Genomic DNA, 15,874 nt, shown 5'->3' on the forward strand with positions numbered 1-15,874 from the left:
CCATTTTTTGGTAATTTTTTTGTTGGTGGTGCTAGTGTTAGTATTATACCACTGTCAAAACTACAACAGTTCAACAGTAATATACTTCTATTAGCTATCCTCTTTCTCTATGGTTGCATGACTGTGATGTTAGTAGGTTTAATTGCCAGGGTGTAGGGGATGAAGCCCTATACATAAAATCAAAGTTTTTGGTTATTTTAGGTAATCTCAGATGTAACAGTTCTTTCATTTGCAATCACCTTACTTCAATGTTTTTTTTTTTGTCGTTTAGATGAAAGTGATCAACAATTAACTTTTACAATATATTTTATGTTAAAAGTTCATCTTTGATGTAAAGCAATGTAATCACGTGTCTGTGTGTGTGTGTATACATACTTATATATATATATATATATATATATATATATATATATATATATATATATATATATATATATATAAATGTGGTTTCACTTCAGATTCCTGAAATATCACAATCCTGATCTTCATAATCCGGAAGCCCAAAATCCTGAAAATTTAAAATCCTGAATCCCAAAATCCTGAAAATATACAGGACACAAAGAATAACAATATTTCAGTACAAGGACACACAGAAACACATACAAGACAAAATATATCACTTTTCACCAAGTATGGGCAAGGAGGAAAGCCCCCCTGCACCCCCACATCCCCTGCTAATTAAATATATGAACTCCAAGATTGCACTCCACAGAAAAAAATGGCAAACATACCATCACATGTTTCATGACTGCCTGTTGTAACCTTAGTAATGTTCCCTTTTAACTTGCTATAGTACAACATAACTCATAATAGTGTAGTGAAGTGCAATCTTGGATTTGATATATTTAAGTAGCAGGGGGTGTGGGATGCAATGGGGCTTGCCCCCCAGCTTATATTTGGTGGAATGTCATATAGTTTGTGTTGTCTATAGTCAGTATACGTATCCTGTGTGTTTTCAGTATTTTGGGATTCAGGATTTTGGGCTTCCAGATTATGAAGTTCAGGATTGTGATATTTCTGGATTCTGAAGTGAAACCACATATATATATATATATATATATATATATATATATATATATATATAGTATATGTCTGTGTGTGTATAGGTTTGTATATATGGGTCTGTATTATGATATTGCATGCTCAAAAGAGCGAACGGCACATAATAGACCCCATGTAAATGAAAGCTTACAATGTCAAAACCACAGAACAGTGATTTTTTTCCAAAGTAGAATAATCGCTGTTCTGAAACAAAAAAAAAAAAAAACTGTAAAACATTACATAATGTGGGGGGCAACCCCCCCCCCCCTACTTAAATATACCAACTCCGAGATCACACTACAGTGCCGAAAAGGCAAAGTATTGAAAGCGGACAAATTCTTTCCCATGGAAAGAATTCGCTGAAAAGCTGCTTCGCTATTTTGCTTTTTCGGGCTTTTCAGTTCGACAAAGATGCATTTGACAACCTGCTTCTGCGGCAGCATAATAGGGAGCCATATATATATATATATATATGTATATATGTACACACACACACACACACACACACACACACACACACACACACACACACACACGCGCGCGCACACACACACACACACACACACACACACACACACACACACACACACACACACACACACACACACACACACACACACACACACACAATACCTTTTCTGCCCCAAGTGTGCAGTGTTTATAACAGTGAATGCCAAGTTTTCAAATAGTAAAGGTTAACAAATGGGAATGGCAGGATAGGATATTGACAAAACTAACCCTTTTAGACCCTCCATATACTCATTGAACTTCATTATTTAGCTGATCTCAAAAACTGGAACTGACATTTTAAAACATATGGCATAAAGTTATGAACGCACTACATTACTGTGAATTCCTCAGATGTGGCAGCATCATTTCAATCAATATCCTCATATCTATCATACTCTCTCTAAAGTGTCTGTAATGTTTAATGTGATTAATTTAGGCCAGCCTCATAGCAGTGAGAAATCAAGGTCTCGTTACACTCCAGAAGACCTGAGTTTGATTAGCAGTCCTGGCTGTGGAAGAGCCAGTGGTAGATTTATGAGATAGAACAGCTGAGGTTAGCTCACCTGTGTGAGTAGAGATAGTTGGTTTAAGTGTCAGTACAAAAACAACACCTAGTAATATAACTGGCATTGTGCTCCACTGCATAGCGACTCTCTTTATATGGGGAGGCTCACAAGTCAGGACAAAGAGCACATAAATCTCTCTCTCTTTCTCGCTCTCTCCAGCTGTGTATTGTGAGTGTGCAGAAGTTGGCACTTGTACTAGCTCAGTGTACCCAAGCACTGTACAGTGGCAGTTTGCTGGCAGGGGAGGACTTTTAGGAGCATCAAGAATGTACTATCTTCTGACAAGATGGCAGCTACCACCCCTGACTTTCACCTTCCTTACTTCCTGGTATTGTCTGATGCTGGGACTTGTGAGAACAAATTGGCCATTTGTGGTTGTGATCATTTTTTCATGGGAGCCCAAAGAAATGATATTAAAAACATCTGTTGTGTATATTAGAATTTGCTATGTGTTTCTGCCAGTATTGTGTCAAACTCTTGGTTAGAATGGGGTTACCACTTATCCTTACTCTGAAGCAATCTCAGTTGTCTGCTGTGTTTAAAGTTATAAGACAAAAGTCCTGCTTAATTTACCTTTTAATAATTTTTCTTTTTTGCATTTCTGTTGATTTCTGGTTTCTTCATAGGTTCATATGTTTTTACTAGGCTAACGACCACAAGGGCCTTTTTAAGCCTAGCCATGCATCCCAAATCTCTGACAAGTTCTGATACCCTTGGTAAGTGTAAGCGTGGGCCTGGGAGGTGAACCATTTACTGGTTACCTGTGCCCATTAGAGACATACAGTAGATGCCAAACCAGGGATGAATTTCTGGTTTCCCATCCAGTTGTCCAAGTTGCACTTGAATTGGGTTAGGGAGGAACTCTGCTTCATATGGATTGGGAGCCTGTTCCATAGACGGGGTAGTCTCTGGGATACATACCTATCACTCCAGCAGGTCCTATTTATATTACAGGCAAGGTTTAAGTCTTTAGAATGGTCAATTCTGATGCTGTTTGTTTTGTGGATATGCAGGAGGTCCATCGGAGTGGGGTCTGACAGTGCCCTGTATGCCAGGCATAGATCTCTCCTGAAAAGCCTGTAGGAGACAGAATACAGGGATAGGGCCTTGAGGTGGTCTGCATAGGACATTTTACTTACACCCTGCATTCTTTTAGTGAGAAACCTCTGTGGACATTCCAGTTATTGGATATGCCTGGTTAGTGCCTGGTTAGGTATATACCAGAGGGGCCATTGTACTCAATGATAGGTCTGATTGGTGAATGTCGAATACATTGGAACAATTACTTCCTTAGACTTAGATGTCATACCTTTGTTTATAAGTTGTGCATCATAGAATGATTTCCTCACCACTGTAGACACATGATGGTCAAAGACTAGGTTACTATCAATGTGTGTCCCTAAGTTCCTGACTACTGGAAAAAAATACTACATTCATTTACAGACATATTCAGCCTGTTATGGACTCGAACCCAGAACCTACTACACATAAGGCCATAACTTTACCCAGTCTTGTTTAGGTAAAGACAGTTACACACAGGATCAAAAGTAGTAATCTGAGTGAAGTTTTACAGGGATCAGGCTAGAGTACTGTTGGCAAACTACCTTAACAAACACTTTCAGTATCCAAGTAGAATTTGAAACTGAAATGTGATTCTTTATTAACTAAAATTGCTATCTGTGAGTTTGATATATGACAGATTAAGGTTATGGGGGAAAAACAGATGCTTACATTGCACTTTTCTGAACTGTGTTTTCCTTAATTGCAGTTTCATTTTTTTTTGCTGCTGTAGTTGCTATTTTTTCCTGAACTTTGAAATCCTAGTACTTTTGTATTTCATAGCATTTGCTGGATTCAGATCTGCTGAATCTATGCTGTTTGGTATTAACTGAGCACTAAAACCAGCCATCCTACATTAGGAAGGCTCTCCTGCACCCTTGTGGAAGAAGTGTGTAGCCCAGAACATATCTGAGTTGGGGACTGTTGGAAAAAGGCCCAGTTTTGGGCTTTCCTATTGGCTAGTTTGTGTTAAATAACATTGCCAGGATGATGGAGATCTTAAATGGTGGTTAGTTTCCTGGTGGCAAAATACAATGTTCAGGGAGTTCACTGATTTTTTTCTGCAATGTGGTCTTGATGTTCTGCGATTTGAAGAAGTGGTAATTCAATTATTTAAAGTAGATCCCTTATAACACATGCTCACATAGATTACTGATATAAATTTTAAGGACATATTCAGTTGTCATCTTCCTGCATTATATATTTTTCTCATAATTTCAATATTACTCGTTATGCCATACATTCATATCTTTCAATACCTCCAACTCTCCCAGATAATTTTGTGTGTTGTTGTTGTTGTGTCTTTCGGCTTTTCCTGGTTAGGTGTCGCCACAGCTGAACTCCAGTCCGCTAATGATTGGCAGTAGATTTTTACATGCCTAGTTGCCGGCCCTGATGCACAACCTTCAACGAAGGTATGCCCATTCACGCATGTCTCCACACAGAAGACGCTCTAGCTGAGAATCGAACAGGACAACGTCTTACTGTGAGGTGACAATGCTACCACAGCACCAGATAATTTTGTGTGTACTGATCCAAAATATGTCATTAATTTTTGTGCACTTTACTTCTTCTCTCCTTTAAAGATGCTGACTATATCCTCTAAAGCATATTTAGAATTTTGTTTCCATTTTCTTAGTATTGCTTTTTTTCCACTGCCAACAATATTAAACCTAATAAGACTTGACTATATCTTGGAATCTCAACCCTAAACTCCAACTCAGGAACATTATCTTAGTTGCTACAATTTGGTACCACAAAATCTGTATTAAAACATTCTGTAAGGAAACTTTAAACTCAGTCAACTCCAAACATTTCCAGTTAATGTGTTCCCAGTTTTCTCATTTTTCCCCACTACATCTCCAGCACCTACTGCCAACTTGAAGGAACATACTGTAAAGCCTATTTAAATACCTATGCAAACATTTCCATATGAGTATTCAGCCAACCAAATGGGTGAACATTGACTCTAGATGATTGTCACTGTTACTGTTGAGGTGACTCCATGACCCCATGTGCAAAAATGTGAAAACGTGGTTGTGGATGGATGGATGAATCCTAAGCTGTTTGGACTTTGTCATATACTTAGGTGCCCCACATATTCTCCATAACAAATACTTTAATGTATTATTTTTAAAAAATCTACCCTTTCTAGTTATAACTCCCATTTTAGATTCCCCCGATGCATCCTTACTATTATAGATCAAATTTTCAGTAGACACGCCTAATTAATATACTTTGTTGAAAATATATAATTTCTACTAAAGTCTTTCTAAACATGAACATCACATCTGAAGGGAAATATAAACACATGCCAAAGCAAACCTCCTCCTTTGCCAGTAACACCTCACTGCCACAAATCTACCATTACTATCTCTTTTTGCATCACTGTTGGAGCTGTTTTCCCTACTACTATAATGTTTCTCCACTTCCTTTGTTTCTGATATTCTTCTGAGCATCTGCTCTGAAACCACTCCCACATCAAGTTTACATCTTCACTCCTGTCCAAGTGCATCTCCTGTAACATTACTATTTGTACCCTACACATCTTACTGTAGTTTATTACCCTTCACCTTTAATCTGTCCCATTAAGGTGATTTACATTCCATGTTAATAGTGACAGTGAAGACATCTAACAGATAAACATTACTGTTGATAATAATACCCAACATTTTTTGTGCACATAATATTTCATCTTCCAGCTAATGTAACACATTTGCAGTTTTCATGTACAACACCTATATATCAATAACTCTTCACCCATTTTAGAATGTCTGTTACCTTTTGTCAATATTGCAGTTTATAACACCATTCCCATTCCTTGCCAGAAGTGCATAAAATTAAAAAAAAAAGAAAAAATATATAAACCTTGTTAGGAACTAATGCTTCAGTTCAGTGGCAGCTTACATATACTATGCATATGAAAAAGCTATTATTCATGCTACAGTGCATGGTTTCACCTATGTGTATTCTAAAGTTAACATGTCTCTTTTCTTATCTATATTTTTTCTAGGATAAAAAGCAATTTTCACATTTTTGTTAAATGTTAAGTTTTTACTAGCTCTAAGAAAAATATCCTGACTGGCCTTCATCTAATATGTTAATATTGTAAATGTAAAGATATCTTTGAATGAAATTTATATTGCCTACAAAAATATTTTTTTAACCTTGAGTTAAATGATATTGGAAGGTTTAGTAGATCTAGATCTTTTCAGATTTTTATATAATGATAGGCCTAGAGTTCTCACCATATTTGGCATACCAAAGGTACATAAAAAAGTAACGGATTCCCCTTTGAGGCCCATAGTGGCTGGGGAGGGTTCTATTACTGCCCCCTGGCTAAATATTTAGATGCTAAATTAAAACCACTATCTATGACAAGTAGAGACAACTCAAAGGATTCTTGGGACTTTTTAAAATATATCAAATCAGACTTATATATGTTGAACATATGTTATTTGTTACTATAGATATAATTAATCTATTTACCTCTATCCCTCATCGCCAAAGTATGGAATGGTTGGAAGATTTAATTATAGAAAAAGGTGTTTTTCTCAAAATGAATTTTATACTTGTTTAACATTAGTAGAATTGGTGTTAAAAAATAATTTTATACATTTTGACAGTGAATTTTTCAACAAATAAAAGGGGTGCAAGGGGTGCACCCACATATGTTAATATTATTTTATCTTTTTGGGAACAAAATACAATATTAATTCCCAGTATGTGGACTGCTGGAATCTGTATAGACATTATTTGGGCAACATTTGTTTGTTCTGGATAGAATTGAAAGAAAAAAATGTTGAGGTTCACCTATAATATTAACAATGAATGTGTGAATTATTTAAACCTCACCATTCATAAGTACCAAGGAAGGTTTAAGTCCACTGTGTATAGAAAGGACACTTTCTCTAATTCATATTTATATTTTACCAATGTGCATCCTTTTTATCAAAAAAGAAGAATTGTAAAAGGACAGTTGGTGAGGGGCAGTAGAATGTCCTCGGAGGATGAGGATTTTTTGAGTGCAGTTTTTTAGAAGGGTTGTTTAAAGAGAGAGGCTATCCTGATGATTTGTTATTTGAGGTAGACAGGGTAGATTTCCCCCCATTGGGAAATGAATAAATGGTTAGGGTTGAATGTAACAGCCCATTCAGAGAACAAATTCATATGAACATGCCTTTGTGACATGTTTTAATGGGGATGCGGGGGTTATTAGAAATATAATGGCCAAAGAGTGGATTATGTTTACCAGTTTAGCTGATCTTGACATTTTTGGTGAGCCCTTTAAGTGTATTTTTAGAAAAGGCCTCAATATTAAGAATTTAGTTGAGAAGAAGGGGGATGTAGATGGTGCAAGTGGTTCACTTAAGAGGGGTACCTACAGGTATGGGTTTTACTCTCAGTGTCCATATGTATTGAATGGGAAGAGTATTTATATAACTGCAAGAAATAAAGAGTGTTACATGTGAAGGGTGTGCTACTTGCAATACAAGTGGGGTGGTTTATATAGCATTATGTGGAGCCTGCAATGCATTTTATGTGGGCAAAATGAAAAGGAAATTCCATAAGAGGATTTATGAATACATATATGATGTTAAAAGCAAGAACCCTAATAATGCTTTATATAAGCATAGTACGACATGTTTATCATCCACTTTTTTATTTTTTGTACTAGAAATTATACCTATTGATAAAGGGAGGGGGGGCATGGGAACTAAAAATTGAATAGAGGGAACTGTATTGGCAAATTGTTCTGGAGGCCAACAAAAGCCCTGGTTTGAATGATACAGTTTCAGTAGCCCCTGTATTGAAACTGCCAGACTTTAATTATTTGTCTATGCCAGTAGATGGCGGTATTTCATTAGTTCATAGAGTAGTGGTCAAGTAGGAGTTTTATGAAGGATAAAATGTTTTTTTTTTATTGTTATGCAAATGTGTGTGATAAATTAATATGCCTATGTTTTTATTCATGTTAATGTTATTTATTTATCTGTTTACATACATATTTATATTCATATTTATATTTTTAGGATTATTTGATTATAATAGTTTTAAGATAGGGTTGCATAAATCAATTTGTTTTTAACTGAATAATTATCTTGAGGTTTAATTGTTGTAGTATAAAAGAATGGTACTTTGGATTTTAGGATACATCTGATGAAGTATTTTAGAGGACGAAAACATAGTCTCGACTGGACATTTATGTGTTTTATTTTATAAATTGTGTCTACGTGGTTTTGGATTAATAAACTATTTTTCATTCCATGCTGAGTGTAGAACATCCTTCAGGAGTGCCTATTTACATTTTTATGTTGACTTATCTAATATATGTTTTTTTTTTCTAGGATAAAAAACAATGTTCGCACTTTTGTTAAATACTAAGTTTTTACTAGCGCTAAGAAAAATATCCTGACTAGCCTTCTTCTAATATGTTAATACTGTAAATGTTTATTTAACACTTTTTCATACTGCAGCCACTGGGACAGTGTTTACATTTAAAACCTAATAATTGCCGTCTTCTTTTTTTTGGTATCATCTTCTCTTCCCATCAAGCTCCATTCCACTGACCTTTCAATCTTACATTTTTGTTTCTTTCAAGAAACTACTAGTAAGGCTGTTTAGAACACACTCTCTAGTCAGGTCCTGCCTTATATCAAGTGCAACATATCCATCCTTTCAGTATCATTCAGCTCCACTTATTAGAGCCATCTTTCAGTTCCACTTATTAGAGCCTCCATTCACAACTGCTCAAAGAGGGACTGTCCCTTGCAAAGTGGGACAGGTGGTAACCCAAGTGTACATATAGTAATATATCTATTTGCCTGTATATTGATTTAAAAGTTTGCTGTTCTCCAGTTTGATTCTCGGCTGGGGTGCCTTCTGTGCGGAGTCTGCTTGTCCTCCCTGTGGTTGCATGGGTTTCCTCCGGGTGCTCCGGTTTCCTCCCACATCCCAAAGACATGCTGAAGGTGGATTGGACACTCTAAATTGGCCCTTAGGTGTGAGTGTGGGCGTGTGTGTGCCTTCTGTGGAAGGTTGGGCGCCGGGCTGGCAACTCGACACTGTAAAACTTCACTGCCAATCATGAGCGGACAGGTGATCCGCTGTGGCGACCCCTAACCAGGAAAAGCCGAAAGAAGAAGAAGAAGAAGAAGATTGATTTAAAAGTTTGCTAATACTTTGATATTTTTCATTTGAGCTATTCAGTTCATAGTAACAAGCTCACCCGCAGCAGCTGCAATACCATACAGTCTGTTTCATTTTACACAATACTTCTTTATTGTTTCCTGTCTGCTATACAGTGTAACTCTTGACTTGCTATAAATATAACTACTTACTTACCTATCCACTTATTCCTTAATTTGTGTAATAAGCACTCAAAGTACCCCCCATGCAGGACTATTACACTACATTCTTCTTCTTCTTCTTCTTCTTTCGGCTTCTTCCCGGTTAGGGGTCGCCACAGCGGATCACCTTGTCCGCACATTGATTGGCAGTGGAGTTTTACAGTGTCGAGTTGCCAGCCCGGCGCCCAACCTTCCACAGAAGGCACACACACACGCACACCTAGGGCCAATTTAGAGTGTCCAATCCACCTGCAGCATGTCTTTGGGATGTGGGAGGAAACCGGAGCACCCGGAGGAAACCCACGCGACCACAGGGAGGACATGCAGACTCCGCACAGAAGGCACCCCAGCCGAGGATCGAACCGGAGAACCTCTTGCTGTGAGGCGGCAATGCTAACCACTGCACCACCATGGCCGCCCATTACACTACATTCTATACCGTCCTTATATAATGTAAGTCAGAAAACCTTTTCACAATTTAAAACTGCTCTGATTACAGTCAGTTTCTGCAGTCCATCATTTTTTTCTTTGCAGTTGAAATACAAAGTAAGACTGACAATTTCAGTTATCTAACTCATCTGACACAGTCAACAAAGTTCAAGCCTCCTTGCATTGCTTCTCATACCTTAACAATTAAAACACTTAATGATGATATAATGATGCTTTGTTTATTTGAAGTTCAGTTTATCTTCCATCTTCCTCCTATTCTTCACCCTCTCTCAGCACCAGCATCTTATTCAAATCCAAGCTTCTCCTCCTTATACTTCTGGTCAGCTGCTGGGCTTCTGACTGTCTTTCATACATTCTTTGAAACAGTAAGCATGGTTTCACTGGCGTAGGTGCTTTCTGGACCTGTTTGCTGGTGGTGCTGAGAAGCTGAGTGTCTGTTAGCTTGCTGGTTTGTTTTCTGTTGACCAAATGTTCGTATTTCTTCCATTACCTGCTCTTCTTCCAGGTATAGCACTGATCCACCAGGACACAACACCCTGAACATTGTGGGATCTAGCAACGTAACTCTCACTCCAGCCTTACAGCATCTTCTGGCTGCTGCGACACAAGCTGCTAGTTTAGCATTGAGTTATGATAGCAAAACATCCAAAATCTCCTGGAGTTGCTGTCTGGAATGTTTCCTCCCATTGCATCTCACCAAGAGAACAAACCACAGCTACCTTAACTTCCCATTTTCAGACCTTGGATCCAAGACATTTTCCAGAGAAACAAGTTCACAGCAGTCAGTATCTTTCTCAAAATCTGAAGTCACAGCTTCCATACTCGCATTGTCCAAGATCAACAGTATCTGTTGTAAATTATCAACTGAGAACCAAGCTGACATGAGAAACTGAATTCTTTATGGAAAACGTACTTTTAGCAGTGCTGGGAATGACAAGTTGTACCTTAACTTGCATTGTCAACATGGTTTCTGATATCAGATGCCTTTTTTATGTAATAGTCTGAAGGAAATCACGATCTATTAGTGCTGAACTCCCTCCCACTCATCCTTCCAAGCTGCCAAATCTGTGGCAAATCTTTACTCCATTTTTATTTCATGACAAAGTGAACCAAAATCACTGCCTGCCTACCACATTCTGAAGACATTCTTGATAGCAACGACCTTTAGGAAAATCCATTCCATAGTGTCTTAATTTTCACAAATTCAAAATAGTCACCCCATAGATATGATTAAGTCACAGCTTAAAGTTCCTCACTCCACCTTCCAAAGTAGCTAGCTTTTCCTTCTTGTACACCATTTGATTTCTAAGCTCTGCTAACATATTCTTATATCAGCTATGCTTTGTTGCACTGGTAACATTGGGGTCACACTATTCTGTTAGAAATTCACAAAAAAAAATCTCTAAATGTCTGAGCTTCTTCACGTATCAGTTCAGCAAATCTGAAACACTTTCATTTGTTGGTGCACAAGTTCTAGAGAGACAGCTAAGTCTATTATCAAAAGCCCCATAAGTAGTTGGCAGATGCCTTTTTCCCATTGATAGTTAATCCGCAGTAGATATGTGGGAGGGGGGAGTTGGTATGTGCATGTTCATTAACATTTATAAAAGTTTTTAGTTTTATTGGGAAGTTAGAACACAGAATTCTGTGTGAAAGAGATGCTCCAAAGTAAATTCAGTTACAATAATAGGGAGACATTACAACGCAAAGAATTATTGAGAAAGAAAATAACTGTAGTACATTTGGGGTCAATGGAGGTGAGAAAGGTGAGGAATAGAAAGGTAATGGGGGCTCATGTGTGGAGTAGAGAACAGAGAGGTAAAGAATAGGGGAAGAGAGCAGATAGTGAGGTGGTTGAATATTCAGCATCTATCAGCAATGCATTTACATTATGAGAGAGTTAACACAGAGTAGGAGTGATATTCATCTAGGGATATTAAAGCAGACGTATTGTGAGCTTTCTTTAAGGTGTTTTATGAGTTTTTTCCTGAACCTTTGAAAGTTAGGTTTAGCCTGATGTTTTCTGGAATTGAGTTTCAGGTTGTAGGTGCGAGTTTGATAAGTTTTGAACCTAAGTTAAAGTGAATGGGTGCCTAGCTAAAGCAGTGTTGCTAGAGGTTTACAGAGAATAGGATGTGTTTCTGAAACAAAATATGTTTTTAGAGGGGTATTGGTTGCCAGAGATTATCTTTAAAGTGTGTGTACTGAGGGGAAGTCATAGTCTTACATGGACTGAGAGCCATTCAGATTCTGAGATAGTGAGGCACTAATCATTGTGAGGGCTGAAACAACCAACTCTGAAGATTTTATTTTTGGTCATTTGTAGTATGTCGATTTTGAAACTGGAAAGGGTAGCCATGATGGGAAGACCATATTTTAAAAATGGTAGTAGTAAATTTAAGGCAATAACTTATCTGACGTCTTATGTGAGAAGGTAAGATATTTTATGTACTACTACAAGTTGGGTGAGGATTTTGTTAACTTGAACCGTGACAGGATGTAGGAAAGAGAGGGTTGGGTTAAGTGGTATCTCTAACTATGCTTACAATGTGTCTACTGGCAATGGGAGACCCTGTGGGTTTCTTATGTGCAGTGGAAGAATGTTAGCAAGTCTTTTACAAGCAAGAATCATGGAAGTGTTTCATTATTTCCAAATCTGTGTATGAGACTCATGAATACAAGGCTGTGCATGAGTGCGAACTAGCTCAGCGATGGAAATCTGTGTGTTTGTATGGCAGATGTTTCACTGACAGTGTGTGTATGAGTGCGTATCTGAATGTGTATGTGTCACATCAGGAAAGTGAAGCTTGTTTTTCTGTATGTGCATTTGCGTGTGTGTCCATCTGTCTGTCTGTGCAAATGTATGCATGAGATTAGTGAGTCCAAATATGTATGTGTGTGCTTGTGTTTGTGAGTGTATGTGTCTTTATATGTGTGAGACAGATTATCGGAGAAGTGTGTGTGTGTGTGTGTGTGTGTGTGTGTGTGTGTGTGTGTGTGTGTGTGTGTGTGCCTGTATGTGTGAGGTCAGTGAGTCAGAATTTTTGTGCATGTGTGTGTTTGTCAAACACTAACATTAAGGACGTTCCTACTTTTCTGCATTATTGTACAATTTAGGAGTTAGTATTTATTAAATCATAGAGGGGGATGAAACTGAAGAGGGGATTGCCCCCATGCAAAACACTTTATTTGTAATATTTAGTATGAAAAGTGAATAGAACATGCCACTTATGAGTAATGCTTAGCAATGGCAGTTATGATGAAGCTTTGTTTCATAGAACTGAGTGTGTGTGTGTGTGTGTGTGTGTGTGTGTGTGTGTGTGTGTGTATATATATATATATATATATATATATATATATATATATATATATATATATATATGAGTCTACTTCTGTAGACCGAATTTACACTTTGCCGAAACTGAAATCAATGACTCCACTCTGCCGAAACTACACACTGCTGAACCATGGAAAACCGAACTATTACACAGCCTAAGAAAACTCTACACATTTTAACATTTAAACTTAAAATCTTACCTTTATTGATGTTTTTGCATGGGGGGGCTATGCCTCCCACACACCCCCTGCAGATTTTATATACCAACTCAGAGATTACATTACATCATGGAAAAGATAAGATCCGGAAACATTAGCATACTTCCTTTTTCAGTTTTCCATGGTTCGGCAGTATGTAGTTTCATGTAAGTGTAGTTATAGCAGGGTGGAGTCATTGATTTCAGTTTCAGCAAAGTGTAAATTCTGTCTACATGAGCTAATACTAGAATGTTTTGTGCAGGACTTCTAATTGTACAACATTGTAAAATGTACAGAATCTTTTGTGTTGTCCACCATCATTTTGGTCCTTCCTAATACTAACTCTGTACCTGGCCATGGATATAGGGCAGTGCTACAGACATAATTATCTCAGTGCTGCAGCCATCAGTGACCCTTTGTTTCTGTTGAGTTATTATATTTAAGTAAGGGTATGTGAGGGTGAACCCTCCCACATCTGGGAATGCAGATGAGCCTCCTCCTGCAAAAGTAAATCTTAAATTATGCTTGCAGCTTGAATTTGCTGGCATATGCTGCAGACCACCATTCCTGACAAAAGCTAACTAAACAGTCTCAGATGTACTCCATAACCGTAGCTGTTAGGCAACATGAGGCAGTACTTCTCAGACACAAGGCTATGTTCCTGCTCCACTCCAGACTAACTCGTAGCCTACCTACTTCCAACAAAACTGAAATTACTCGTCTAATTCCTCTGTTGAATAATCTCATTATCTCTGTCTGTCATAGTTCATCTCCAGTTTATTTTCAGTCTTTCTTTTGATTCTTCTGCTCAGACTAACATTCCCCTTTCACTCCTCAGATTATTATCTTTGCACTCCATGTGCTTACTTATCTCCTTCCTAACACCTTATGTAGTCTCCCCCTTCTTTTTATTAAACCCCTCTCTTCGGTCTCTTCAAATATGTAAACCTCCTTCCATTCTGACTTCCTGCTACCCAACATTAATCTAGCCTTTTCTCCCATTACCTCACAGTAACACTGCATCTCCTTACCAATTCTCTCCCTCCCCTTCAGATTTGATTTACTGAGCTCTCCTCTGTCTCCTTTCGGGACTTGTTTATTTTATACTGTAAGTACTCTGATAAAGTTGTTTACTTGCAAACTGTATTGCAGAATATGTTCATTTTTTTGATTTATTGTATTATGTACTATGTTATTTTCTGATTAATATTTAAATTGTTCTGATTTAGGAGCTTTCCTCCCCAGACCTCCACTGAAAGGGGGAGATTTTTCTTGCTCATTTGAGCTGTCTTGGTAAACAAATGCAATCAGTCAGTCAAAAAATTCATAAATATTTTCTGGCAGTAGCATACTAGTCTTAAACTTGTTTCACAAACACACACACACACACACACACACACACACACACACACACACACACACACACACACACACACACACACACTATGGGAATTGTGCTAATTATCCCTTGAGTGGTAAAGTCACAAGTAGTTCATATGAGTACCTCTTACCTTTAGGACAAAAAAAAATCACAACAATCCCCTGGACCTCACATATTCCATTCACCTATCTTCTTTCTGTTTAGAAGCTATTTTTATTGATTTCTAAAACTTTTGTAATAACATTGTATTTATAGGAAAACAGTTAATGCAAAATACATGACATTTCTGGCCACGTTTGGCGTGCCAAAGGATGCAGCCATAAGTGTTTTCAGATAACAAGGGCTAGATTAGCAGCCATAGCACTGGAGTTGCTGGATTAGCAGGGAGAAGGATGAGTGAGTGACTGCCACCAGATCATTCATGTGTGGTGGGGGTGAAGGAAGAGGCAGTATTGTCTTCTGTATGACTTTCAATTTATGGAGACTGGATGGTATAGCAGGAAGGAAGCACTGATGAAGGAATGCTAGACTTCCAAAGAATGCATGGGCTGTAGCTAGTGGCTGAGCATGTGCATATAAGCACATGCACTTTCCAAGCACTGTAGTCATCTGACTGTAGGATTATGTTGTGAAAAAAAGGTGTTGGACAGGGATTACTGTACTGTTCCACTGCCCACCAAATGAATATGAATATATATATATATATATATATATATATATATATATATATATATATATATATATATACATGTGTATATATATATATATATATATATATATATCTATATATGTATATATATATATATATATATATATATATATATATATGTATACATGCATGCATACACATATATATCTGTGTGTGTATGTGTGTGTATGTATATTCTTTAATATATATATATATATATATATATATGGTTCTAATATATATATATATATATATATATATATATCTTCTTTAATGTAAAAATCTTTAGTAAATG

The 15,874-nt window shown here is 37.3% G+C and overlaps 1 protein-coding gene across 2 annotated transcripts in view; it reads left to right on the plus strand.

Annotated features, from left to right (window-relative positions):
- LOC122806915 (inositol hexakisphosphate and diphosphoinositol-pentakisphosphate kinase 2-like) overlaps window positions 1-15,874 on the plus strand; it is a 1,544,141-nt gene that overhangs the window by 1,009,227 nt on the left and 519,040 nt on the right. The gene's annotated exons all lie outside the window — the stretch shown is intronic.

Source organism: Protopterus annectens, chromosome 7.part0, assembly GCF_019279795.1.
Source record: "Protopterus annectens isolate FY-2018-M chromosome 7.part0, PAN1.0, whole genome shotgun sequence".
Taxonomy (NCBI): domain Eukaryota; kingdom Metazoa; phylum Chordata; order Ceratodontiformes; family Protopteridae; genus Protopterus; species Protopterus annectens.